Source organism: Eptatretus burgeri, chromosome 14 (genome assembly GCF_056783735.1).
Source record: "Eptatretus burgeri isolate ZD-2024b chromosome 14, Ebu_testis_v1, whole genome shotgun sequence".
In the NCBI taxonomy this organism is placed as follows: domain Eukaryota; kingdom Metazoa; phylum Chordata; class Myxini; order Myxiniformes; family Myxinidae; genus Eptatretus; species Eptatretus burgeri.
In genome coordinates, this window is record NC_140974.1 from 69,610,947 (window position 1) to 69,624,215 (window position 13,269).

A 13,269-nucleotide genomic window follows, 5' to 3' on the forward strand; every position below is an offset into this window, starting at 1 on the left:
GCGATGAAATTCCCGGCGTTCATTATGATCGGGAAGACATCGAAGGAAGACTTGGCAATAACAACTGGTTAGACAAAATCCTATTCATAATTCAATAATGTAAATTCCACTTGCATACTGCTCGTTATCAGAAATATTTTAGTGACATGACATGACCAGCGCAGCACAGCGGACATGTTTCTCCGCGGCGAATTAATCACAAACAAGGCCGGCGCATGTCATCGGCCGTATCTCTCCGCGCATAAAACGAAGCACCTCGCTGACCGGATACGATGGAAACTTTTGTGCAGAACACACCTTGCGACACAATTGTCTCGAGTTGTCCGATAAATCTGACGTTCTGTTGCATTTTTATGTATTTTATTCCCACTGTCGTCAGGTAGCACCAGTATAAAACAATGAAAAAAAGAGAATAATAAATAAAAGCTACAGCACGACAGATTTATCGGCCTAGTCGGAGGGACGACGGATTTATCGGCCTCGTCGGACGGACGACGGATTTATCAGCCTAGTCGGACGGACGACGGATTTATCGGCCTCGTCAGACGGACGACGGATTTATCGGCCTAGTCGGACGGACGACGGATTTATCGGCCTAGTCGGACGGACGACGGATTTATCGGCCTAGTCGGACGGACGACGGATTTATCGGCCTAGTCGGACGGACGACGGATTTATAGGCCTAGTCGGACGGACGACGGATTTATCGGCCAAGTCGGACGGACAACAGATTTATCGGCCTAGTCGGACGGACGACGGATTTATCGGCCTAGTCGGACGGACGACGGATTTATCGGCCTAGTCGGACGGACGACGGATTTATCGGCCTAGTCGGACGGACGACGGATTTATCGGCCTAGTCGGAGGACATCGAATTTATCGGACGAGTCGGACGGACGACGGATTTATCGGCCTAGTCGGACGGACGACGGATTTATCGGACTAGTCTAGACCAGTGTTTCTCAACCGGGGTTCCGCAAGAGGTCACTCGGGGTTCTGCGAGAAACAGTAATAAATAGGCTAATGTATTTTTGAGTAGTTTTTGTTTGATTTAATATTGGTAATTTTACTATACACGTACGGCATATTGTTGGAAACTCCTTGGTTATTATAAAAGAGGCTTCAACCTCATATTATTTGCAATTATAACAACATAGGGAATGTACTTAACGATGTCTATATGGCGCCAGTGTGAAACCGCCCTCACTGGTTAGTGGACGTCCTGTACGCGGCGGATTCGTGTATCATAGAGTGACTGACTCAAGTACGGGACGCATGCACGGTGTCCCTCTGTCTTCTCTGTGCTTCCAAGCACGAAGTCTCTCTCTCTCCCTCTCTCTCTCTCTCTTTGTCTCTCTCTCTCTCTGTCTCTCTCTCTCTCTCTCTCTCTGTCTCTCTCTGTCTCTCTCTGTCTCTCTCTCTGTCTCTGTCTCTCTCTTTGTCTCTCTCTTTGTCTCTCTCTCTGTCTCTCTCTTTGTCTCTCTCTGTCTCTCTCTGTCTCTCTGTGTCTCTCTTTGTCTCTCTCTGTCTCTCTCTGTCTCTCTGTGTCTCTCTGTGTCTCTCTGTGTCTCTCTGTGTCTCTCTGTGTCTCTCTGTGTCTCTCTGTGTCTCTCTCTGTCTCTCTCTGTCTCTCTCTGTGTCTCTCTGTGTCTCTCTGTGTCTCTCTGTCTCTCTCTGTGTCTCTCTGTGTCTCTCTGTGTCTCTCTGTCTCTCTCTGTGTCTCTCTGTGTCCCTCTTTGCCTCTCTTTGCGCCTCTCTGTGTCTCTCTGTGTCTCTCTGTGTCTCTCTGTCTCTCTGTGTCTCTGTGTCTCTGTGTCTCTCTGTCTCTCTGTCTCTCTGTCTCTGTGTCTCTCTCTCTCTCTCTCTCTCTCTCTCTCTCTGTGTCTCTGTGTCTCTCTGTCTCTCTGTCTCTCTGTCTCTCTGTCTCTCTGTCTCTCTGTCTCTCTGTCTCTCTGTCTCTCTGTCTCTCTGTCTCTCTGTCTCTCTGTCTCTCTGTCTCTCTCTCTCTCTCTCTCTCTGTTAGTTCTTCTGTTTACCTTTATTGCTTCAGCTTTATTTGTTTAAGTTTTGTTTATCAAGTTACATGAGGTGTTTTTTTTTTATTTAAAAATTTTTTTTTTGTGTGAATTAAAACCTCGGTGTGAGGTCTCATAAACGAGCAGTATGTTTTTTTTTCATTGCCAATAAATTTGACAAAAAGGGGGTCATTTTTTTCCTGAAACCAGGTATCCGAAAAAAAAATTATATTTACCACGTGAACTACGATAAAAATATTAATATATAATAATTTTTATGCAGGGGTTCCCTGAGACATGAAAACTATTTCAAGGGTTCCACAAGGGTAAAACGGTTGAGAAACGCTGGTCTAGACTCTAGAGATCTCGAGTCAATCCACTCTGTGCGAGTTTCTGTATGTGACGTCAACGCTGCAATTCACTGAAGTCCATTTTTTTTTTAGGGGCCGGGCATAGCAAGTTGTGAAAAGCTCCAGAAATGATCGAAATATTGCTCTAATTATCCCATTTTTGATTAAAAAAAAAACAAGGGTGATTTCTTCACTTGGAAGGTCAAGTTAATATATAAATAACAAGTATATTTTGCATGTCAGGGGACCTTTAAGGAACAAATAACTTTCCGTACTGATGGATTTTAACCGATATCTGTAGGTCGCCCCTTTATATGAACTTTTCTCAAAACTCTAAGAACACCAAAGTCGAACGTGTTTGAGTGGATTTGTGCGTTTGTGCAGGTTTGCAATTCAAGCGATTGCACATGTTTGTGATTCACGCGATTGCGCACGTTTGGGATTCACGTGATTGTGCACATTGGGATTCACGCAATTGCGATTCACGCGATTGCGCACATTTGGGATTCACGCAATTGAGATTCAAGCGATTGCGCACATTTGGGATTCACGCAATTGCGATTCATGTGATTACGCACATTTGCGATTCACGCGATTGTGCACGTTTGGGATTGCGCACGTTTGGGATTCACGCAATTGCGATTCATGCGATTACGCACATTTGCGATTCACGCGATTGTGCACGTTTGGGATTGCGCACGTTTGGGATTCACGCGATTGTGCACGTTTGGGATTCACGCGATTGTGCACGTTTGGGATTCACGCGATTGTGCACATTTGGGATTCACACAATTGCGATTCACGCGATTGCGCATGTATGGGATTGCGCACGTTTGGGATTCATGCAATTGTGCACATTTGGGATTCACGCAATTGCGATTCAGGCGATTGCGCACGTTTGCGATTGCGCCCATTTGGGATTCACGCGGTTGCACACGTTTGGGATTGCGCATGTTTGGGATTGCGCACGTTTGCGATTGCGCCCATTTGGGATTCATGCGGTTGTGCACATTTAGGATTCACGCAATTGCAATTCAGGCGATTGCGCACGTTTGCGATTGCGCCCATTTGCGATTCAGGCTATTGTGCACATTTGGGATTCACGCAATTGCGATTCAGGCGATTGCGCATGTTTGCGATTGCGCCCATTTGAGATTCACGCGGTTGCGCATGTTTGGGATTGCGCACGTTTGCAATTCACGCAATTGCGCACGTTTGGGATTGCGCACGTTTGGGATTGCGCACGTTTGCGATTGTGCACGTTTGCGATTGCGCACGTTTGCGATTCACGCGATTGCGCACTTTGCGATTGCGCACGTTTGGGATTCATGTGATTGCTCACGTTTGCGATTCACGTGGTTGCACACGTTTGGGATTGCGCACATTTGCGATTGCGCACGTTTGGGATTCACGCGATTGTGCATGTTTGGGATTGCGCACGTTTGGGATTCACGCGATCGCACACGTTTGGGATTCACGTGATTGCGCACGTTTGAGATTGCGCATGTTTTGGATTCAGGCGATTGTGCGCATTTGTGATTCACGCGATTGCGCATGTTTGGGATTCACTGTGTGGCACACGTTTGGGATTGCGCACGTTTGCGATCGAGCATGTTTGCGATCGCGCACGTTTGGGATCGCGCACGTTTGGGATTGTGCACGTTTGTGATTCACGGGATTGCGCACGTTTGCGAGTAACGTGATTGCGCACGTTTGGGATTGCGCACTTTTGCGATTGCATACATTTGCGATTGCGCACGTTTGTGAATCATGCGATTGCACACGTTTGTGAGTCACGCGATTGCACACGTTTGGGATCCACGTGATTGCACACATTTGGGATTCGCGTGTTTTTTTTTTTTGCACGTTTGGTATTCGTGCGATTGCGGATGTTTGGGATTCACGCGATTTCACACGTTTGGGATTTCACACGCAAAAATGCTCAAATTGGCCAAAAACAAGCTTTTTTCACCAAACAAAAGCATTGTCCGACTCAACTTTTCCTTCTACATCACTATTCTGAAGCGAAAACACGTGATTATTTTGAAATAGTGAGTATTTTAGCTTCAAATTCGCAAAACGCTGCATTACACTGAAAAAACTTGTAAACGCAAAAATGCTCAAATTGGCCTAAAACAAGCTTTTTTCGCCAAACAAAAGCATTGACCGACTCAACTTTTTGTTCTGCATCACTATTCTGAAGCGAAAACGTGTGATTTTATTGAAATTGTGAGTATTTTAGCTTCAAATTCGCAAAACGCTGCATTTAACCGAAAAAAACCTGTAAACGCAAAAATGTTCAAATTGGCCTAAACAAGCTTTTTTTCACCAAACAAAAGCATTGTGTGACGCAATTTTTGTTCTACATCACCACTCTGAAGCAAAAATGCGTGATTTTATTGAAATAATGAGTATTTTAGCCTCAAATACGGAAAAAAGCCTGCATTTCACAGAAAAACTTGTAAACATAAAAATGTTCAAAGTGGCCTAAAACAACCTTTTTCACCAATCAAAAGCATTGTCCAACTCAATTTTTCTTGCACATCACTATTCTGAAGGGAAAACAGGTGATTTTATTGAAATAGTGAGTATTTTAGCTTCAAATTCCCAAAACGCTGAATTTCACAGAAAAATAAATTGAAAACGCAAAAATGCTCAAATTGTCCTAAAACAAGCTTTTTTTGACCAAACAAAAGCATCGTCTGACTCAACTTTTTGTTCTACATCACTATTCTGAAGCGAAAACATGTGATTTTATTGAAATAGTGAGTACTTTTGCTTCAAATTCGCAAAATGCTGCATTTCACAGAAAAAACTTTTAAATGCAAAAATGCTCAAATTGTCCTAAAAAGAGCATTTCACCAAACAAAAGCATCGTCTGACTTAACTTTTTGTTCTACATCACTATTCAGAAGCGAAAATGCGTGATTTTATTGAAGTAGTGAGTATTTTAGCTTCAAATTCCCAAAACGCAGCATTTCACAGAAAAAAACTTGTAAACGAAAAAATGTTCAAATTGGCCGAAAACAAGTTTTTTTTTCACCAAACAAAAGCATTGTCCGATGCAACTTTTTGTTCGACGTCACCACTCTGAAGCGAAAACGTGTGATTTTATTGAAATAGTGAGTATTTAAGCTTCAAATTCGCAAAATGCTGCATTTCACAAAAAAATGTTGTAAACGCATAAATGCTGAAATTGGCATAAAACAAGCTTTTTTTCACCATATAAAAGCATTGTCCGACTCAAATTTTTGTTTTACATCACTTTTCTGAAGCGAAAACGCGTGATTTTATTGAAATAGTGAGTATTTTAGCCTGAAATTCGCAAAACGCTGCGTTTCACAGAAAAACTTGTGAATGCAAAAATGTTCAAATTGGCCGAGAACAAGTTTTTTTTCACCAAACAAAAGCATTGTCCGACGCAACTTTTTGTTCTACATCACCATTCTGAAGCAAAAACGCGTGATTTTATTGAAATAGTGAGTATTTCAGCTTCAAATTCGCCAAACGCTGCATTTCACAGAAGAAACTTGTAAACGCGAAAATGTTCAAATTGGCCTAAAACACACTTTTTTCACCAAACAAAAGCATTGTCTGACTCAACTTTTTGTTCCACATCACTAATCTGAAGCGAAAACGTGTGATTTTTATTGAAATACTGAGTATTTTAGCCTCAAATTCTGAAAAAATGCTGCATTTCACAGAAAAACTTGTAAACACAAAAATGTTCAAAATGGCCTTAAACAAGCTTTTTCACCAATCAAAAGCATTGTCCGACTCAACTTTTTCTTCTACTTCACTGTTCTGAAACGAAAACACGTCATTTTATTGAAATAGTGAGTATTTTAGCTTCAAATTCGCAAAACGCTGCATTTCACAAAAAAAACTTTTAAATGCAAAAATGCTCAAATTGTCCTAAAACAAGCTTTATCATCAAACAAGAGCATCGTCTGACTTAACTTTTTGTTCTACATCACTATTCAGAAGCGAAAATGCGTGATTTTATTGAAATAGTGAGTATTTTAACTTCAAATTCCCAAAACGCTGCATTTTACAGAAAAAAAATTGTAAACGCAAAAATGTTCAAATTGGCCTTAAACAATTTTTTTTTCACCAAACAAAAGCATTGTCCGACGCAACTTTTTGTTCTACATCACCACTCTGAAGCAAAAACGCGTGATTTTATTGAAATAGTGAGTATTTCAGCTTCAAATTAGCCAAACCCTGCATTTCACAGAAAAAACTTGTAAAGGCGAAAATGTTCAAATTGGCCTAAAACACCCTTTTTTCACCAAAGAAAAGCATCGACTGACTCATCTTTTTGTTCTTCATCACGATTCTAAAGCGAAGACGCGTCATTTTATTGAAATAGTGAGTATTTTAGCTTCAAATTCCGCAAACGCTGTATTTCACAGAAAAAACTTGTAAACCCCAAAATGTTCAAATTGGCTTAAAACAAGCATTTTTCACCACACAAAAGCATCCTCTAAATCAACTTTATGTTCCACATCACCATTCTGAAGCGAAAACGCGTGATTTTATTGAAATAGTGAGTATTTTAGCTTCAAATTCCCAAAACGCTGCATTTTACAGAAAAAAAATTGTAAACGCAAAAATGTTCAAATTGGCCTAAAACAAGCATTTTTCACCAAACAAAAGCATTGTCCGACTCAACTTTTTGTTCTACATCACTATTCTGAAGCGAAAACGTGTAATTTTATTGAAATAGTGAGTATTTTGGCCTCAAATTAGCAAAACGCTGCATTTCACAGTAATACTTGTAAATGCAAAAATGTTCAAATTGGCCTTAAACAATTTTTTTTTCACCAAACAAAAGCATTGTCCGACGCAACTTTTTGTTCTACATCACCACTCTGAAGCAAAAACGCGTGATTTTATTGAAATAGTGAGTATTTCAGCTTCAAATTCGCCAAACCCTGCATTTCACAGAAAAAACTTGTAAAGGCGAAAATGTTCAAATTGGCCTAAAACGCGCTTTTTTCACCAAAGAAAAGCATCGACTGACTCATCTTTTTGTTCTTCATCACGATTCTAAAGTGAAGACGCGTCATTTTATTGAAATAGTGAGTATTTTAGCTTCAAATTCCGCAAACGCTGTATTTCACAGAAAAAACTTGTAAACCCCAAAATGTTCAAATTGGCTTAAAACAAGCATTTTTCACCACACAAAAGCATCCTCTAAATCAACTTTATGTTCCACATCACCATTCTGAAGCGAAAACGTGTGATTTTATTGAAATAGTGAGTATTTTAGCTTCAAATTCCCAAAACGCTGCATTTCACAGAAAAAACTTGTAAACGCAAATATGTTCAAATTGGCCGAAAACACGCTTTTTTCACCAAACAAAAGCATTGTCTGACTCAAGTTTTTGTTCACCGTCACTATTCTGAAGCGAAAACGTGTGATCTTGTTGAAATAGTGAGTATTTTAGCCTCAAATTCTGAAAAAACGCTGCGTTTCAAAGAAATACTTTTAAACACAAACATGTTCAAAGTGGCCAAAAGCAAGCTTTTTTCACCAAACAAAAGCATTGTCCAACTCAACTTTTACTTCCACATCACTTTTCTGAAGCGAAAACACGTGATTTTATTGAAATTGTGAGTATTTTAGCTTCAAATTCGCAAAACGCTGCATTTCACATAAAAAACTTGTAAACGCAAAAATGTTCAAATTGGCCAAAAACAAGCTTTTTTCACCAAACAAAAGCATTGTCTGACTCAAGTTTTTGTTCAACATCTCTATTCTGTAGCGAAAACTCGTGATTTTATTGCAATAGTGAGTATTTTAGCTTCAAATTCGCAAAATGCTGCATTTCACAGAAATAACTTGAAAAGGCAAAAATGCTGAAATTGACCTAAAACAAGCTTTTTTCACCAAACAAAAGCATCGTCTGACTTAACTTTTTGTTCTACATCACTATTCAGAAGCGAAAATGCGTGATTTTATTGAAGTAGTGAGTATTTTAGCTTCAAATTCCCAAAACGCAGCATTTCACAGAAAAAATGTTGTAAACGCATAAATGCTGAAATTTGCCTAAAACAAGCTTTTTTTCACCATATAAAAGCATTGTCTGACTCAAATTTTTGTTTTACATCACTTTTCTGAAGCGAAAACGCGTGATTTTATTGAAATAGTGAGTATTTTGGCCTGAAATTCGCAAAACGCTGCATTTCATAGAAAAACTTGTGAATGCAAAAATGTTCAAATTGGCTGAGAACAAGTTTTTTTTTTTCACCAAACAAAAGCATTGTCCGACGCAACTTTTTGTTCTGCATCACTATTCTGAAGCGAAAACGCAGGATTTTATTGAAGTAGTGAGTATTTTAGCTTCAAATTTGCAAAACGCTTCATTTCACAGAAAAAAACTTGTAAACGCAAAAATGCTGAAATTGGCCTTAAACGAGCTTTTTTCACCAAACAAAAGCATTATCCGACTCAACTTTTGTTCTGCATCTCTATCCTGAAAAGAAAACGCGTGATTTTATTGAAATAATGAGTATTTTAGCTTCAAAATACTTGTGGTTGCCCAAGTTTCGGATTCACGCGATTGCGCATGTTTGTGATCACGCGATTGCGCATGTTTGGGATTCATGTGATTGCGCACGTTTGGGATTGCGCACGTTTGGGATTCACGCGATTGTGCACGTTTGGGATTCACGTGATTGCGCACGTTTGCGATTGCACATGTTTGCGATTCATGCGATTGCGCACGTTTGTGATTGTGCACGTCTGGGATTCACGTGGTTGCGCATGTTTGGGATTCACTGTGTTGAACACATTTGGGATTGCGCACGTTTGCGATTCATGCAATTGCGCACGTTTGGCATTGTGCACGTTTGGGATTGCAGACGTTTGTGATTGCGCACGTTTGCGATTGTGCGCGTTTGGGATTCACGTGCTTGCGCATGTTTGTGATTCACTGTGTTAAACACGTTTGGGATTGCGCACGTTTGCGATTCACGCAATTGCGCACGTTTGGGATTGCGCACGTTTGCGATTCACGCGATTGTGCATATTTGGGATTGCACATGTTTGCGGTTGTGTATGTTTGCGATTGCGCACGTTTGCGATTCACGCGATTGCACATGTTTGGGATTCGCACGATTGCACACGTTTGGGATTCGCGTGATTGCACACGTTTGGGATTGCGCACGTTTGGGATTCACGGGATTGTGCACATTTGGGATTGTGCACGTTTGCGAATGCGCATATTTGTGAATGCACACGTTTGGGATTCGCGCGATTGCGTGTGTTTGAGTGTGATCATGCGAATCCACTCCAAGCACGCGCAAACACTCAAATCCACTCAAACACTGTGCCTGGATAGGTTTGAGAGTGGAGGATTCGCAGCTGAAATGTGAATCCTCTTCAGCTTGCTCCTGATGACATCATCTTTGCTTTTTGCTTGTTTGGGTTCCTTCTGATTACTCCAATGCCAGACTGCACCAAATTGGTCTTCCATTCGACTTGTATTTAATTTATTTTAATCCAATGAGAAATTCCATTGAATAATAATAATAAAAAAAACGTCACGGGTCAGGGTCAGGCATGCAACCATAGCGGGACATATTGGTACCCGGCCATCACTGCCAGCAATTATAAAGTAGCAGTTCTCATTATGTCTCTTATTAATGACGTAACACACCAGTACACAAACACCACACAATATACACCACACAAAACAAGTCCTGGCAAGGGTCTCCCATCTCTGATTGCTCTTTTTCTTGTTGCATATGTAGAACGCTACATCTGATCAGTCTGAACATTTTTTGAGGGTCATCAAAGGATAAAATGGTCCACAGAAAAAACATAATTTGATGACGTCATCGGTCACTTGATTGGACAGTCATATTGTTTTTTTTAATCAATATAAAAAACCTTCAAAAATCTTCTTGTCTGAAGTGGATGAACAGATTGAGGTGAAACTTTACAAGTTTTACCCACTATCCATGAGGAATAAAAAGTTCACACATATGATGTCACAGACCACGTGGTTTGGCAACCATATTGGATTTACCCGAAAATCTAAAAAAAGACTTCTTCTGCAGAACAGCCGGACAAATCGAGAGGACATTTCACAGAAATATTCCACAACCGATGTTTGTCCAAGTTTGTTAAGGAATAATTGAGAAGTCACATGGTTTGGCAGCTATATTGGATTGAATTTTTTAACCTCCGCTATCTTCAAAGATGGATGGAGGTTACTGTTTTCACCCCTTTCTGTTTGTTTGTTTGTTTGTTTGTTTGTGAACAGTATTACGGAAAAACTCCTCAACGGATTTCGACGAAATTTGGTGAGGGGGGGGGGGGTTAGGTAATTTTGGACTTGGTCCCCCCCCGAAAAAAAACAAAATTGTTAGAGAAAAAAAAATATTTTTTTTGCATTTCTACATCTTTAAAGTGATTTCCAACCCCCCCCAACATTTTTTTTACCCCCCACCCCAAAAAAGTTTTTTTTTGCATTACTTCATGTTTTAAGTGATTTCCAACCCCCCCAAAAAATTGTTACTCCCCCCAAAAAAAATTGTTAGAGAATTTTTTTTGCATTTCGAAATGTTTTAAGTGATTTCCAACCCCCCCCCCCCAAAAAAAATTGTTACCCCCCAAAAAATAGAGAATTGTTTTTGCATTTCTACATGTTTTAAGTGATTTCCAACCCCCTCCCCAAAAAAATTGTTACCCCCCCCAAAAAAAATTGTTAGAGAATTTTTTTTTTTGCATTTCTACAAATTTTAAGTGATTTCCAACCCCCCCCAAAATATTGAGAAAAGAAAATGTTTTTTTTGCATTTCTACATGTTTTAAGTGATTTCCAACCCCCCCTGAAAAAATTGTTTGACAAAATACATTTTTTTGCAACTTTTTTTTCAACAAAATTTCGATTTTTTTTTTCTTTACATTTTTACTTGTTTTAAGTGATTTCCAACCCACCCCCCCCCAAAAAAAAAATGTTGGAGAAAAGAACTATAACTCTGTCAGCACTGTTGACATCATATTTAATGAATAAGATGTAAGGTTCATTTGAGTTACCCAGCAGTATTGGCGGCGGAGGTTTTGCACTCTCCCGAGTGCTCCCCTCTAGTTTTTTTTTACTGTTTTCTCTGGAACTGCTTAATATATTGATGTGAAACTTCAGATTTGTGATCTAATCGGGATGGCGAATACATGTTTTAAATTTGAACTTGATTGGACGCATGGTTTGGTAACCAGAATTATTGAATTTCCTTTTTGTTTTTGGATGTTTTTTTTTGAATAAGGCTCACTTGGCTGTGCCTAGATGGGTTTGAGGGTAGAGGAGTAGCAGCTGAAATGTGATGACTTTATCTTTGCTTTTTGACTTTATCCTGATGACTCCTGTTCCTCCTGATGACTTTATCTTTGCTTTTTGCTTGTTTGGGTTCCTTCTGATTACTCCAATGCAGGAATGTACCGAATTGGTCTTCCATTCGATTTGAATTGAATTTATTTTAATCCAATTCTAAATTCAATTAAATAAGGAATAATAATTTAAAAAAGCGTCATGGGTCAGGGTCAGGTGTCCAATCAAAGCGGGACGTCTTGGTACCTGGTCATCACTGCCAGCAGTTATAAAGTGGCAGTTCTAATCATGTCTCATTTTAATTACATAACACACCACTGGGTGAACCCATGCTTGTATCACAGACCACCACAGTGTTACGTCACATAGTGTTACGTTACGTTACGTTACGTCCTGTACACTGAGAGTAAAGTCATACTTGACTCTCTCTATGTACTTTTGTCATTTAAAATGTGTTGTGATCATTCTACAAATGTTAAATTTCACACTGTTATCATTTTACAGCACGAATTTTAACACATTTAGAAGGGTCTACTGTTAAAGAATTGAATCAAGATAATATAATAGCAGTTGCTCTGGAACTACTTGTGAATGAAACTGTAAATTGTTTAGCAGATATGAATGTTAAAATGGTAACTGTGAAAAATCGAATTGCTTTAGATTCGGTTCTTGAAAGAAGTAGCTTACTTTTATATTTTTGTATAGATAATGGAACATTTTTTGTGAAAATAATCATTGATTACAAATTGAAACCCTGATAAAGACTGTTTGCTTTTACATGGAAATAGCAAATGAGATGAATGTTTTGAGTACACGTACAACTGAGATTTCTGTATATTTTAGTTGTCATTTAAGGAAATAATAAGGAAAGAGATAAAATATTGAAAATGCAAGTTGAATGCTTTGGAAGAACCGTTGTCAGTCTTGTGGAAATACATGAGCCCATGGTGTTTACCCATGATAGTAGGGTGGATTTACTGGTTCTGGCTCACTTTTCCCCATGTAAATGAATGGGGGATTTTCAGCGATTCCCTTTTTTTTTTCCCTAAAAATAAACCCCCTTTTTATCCGTTTTTTTTTTTTTTTTTTACAGCCATTTTTCCCTGCTGTGCAGGGGTTTGGCTTTTTGTGAGGCAATGTTTTATGGCCGGATGCCCTTCCTGACGCCAACCCTGGTCGCCTCTTACGACACACAGGGATATGGTACACCTATTCTAACCGGGGCATACACCGGGACCAGTACACTGGCACTCATTTCGCCGACCTCGGAAGGATGACAGGCTGAGTCAACCCCCTGGTGTTAATTCAGCATCCAACGGGGCTTGAACTCAGGACACTGGGATCCCAAGCCGCCACCCTAACCACTAAGCCAACACCAGACTTAGCCAACATCAGGCTATCCCAAGGTATATTTATTTGTCTCCCCTTTTAACCTGGAGGTTGAACAGCTCACTCATTGAACCTATAAACATTTGTTCATTCTCAAATTCCTTCAATAGTTTAATTTTCTTTGCACAATAATCCCCATCTAAAATATTGACAAACAAAACATTTGAATCTTTAT

The 13,269-nt window shown here is 39.7% G+C and overlaps 1 protein-coding gene across 1 annotated transcript in view; it reads left to right on the top strand.

Moving 5' to 3' along the window:
* Positions 1-13,269, top strand: part of LOC147013547 (uncharacterized) — a 59,212-nt gene that overhangs the window by 44,673 nt on the left and 1,270 nt on the right. The window lies entirely within an intron of this gene.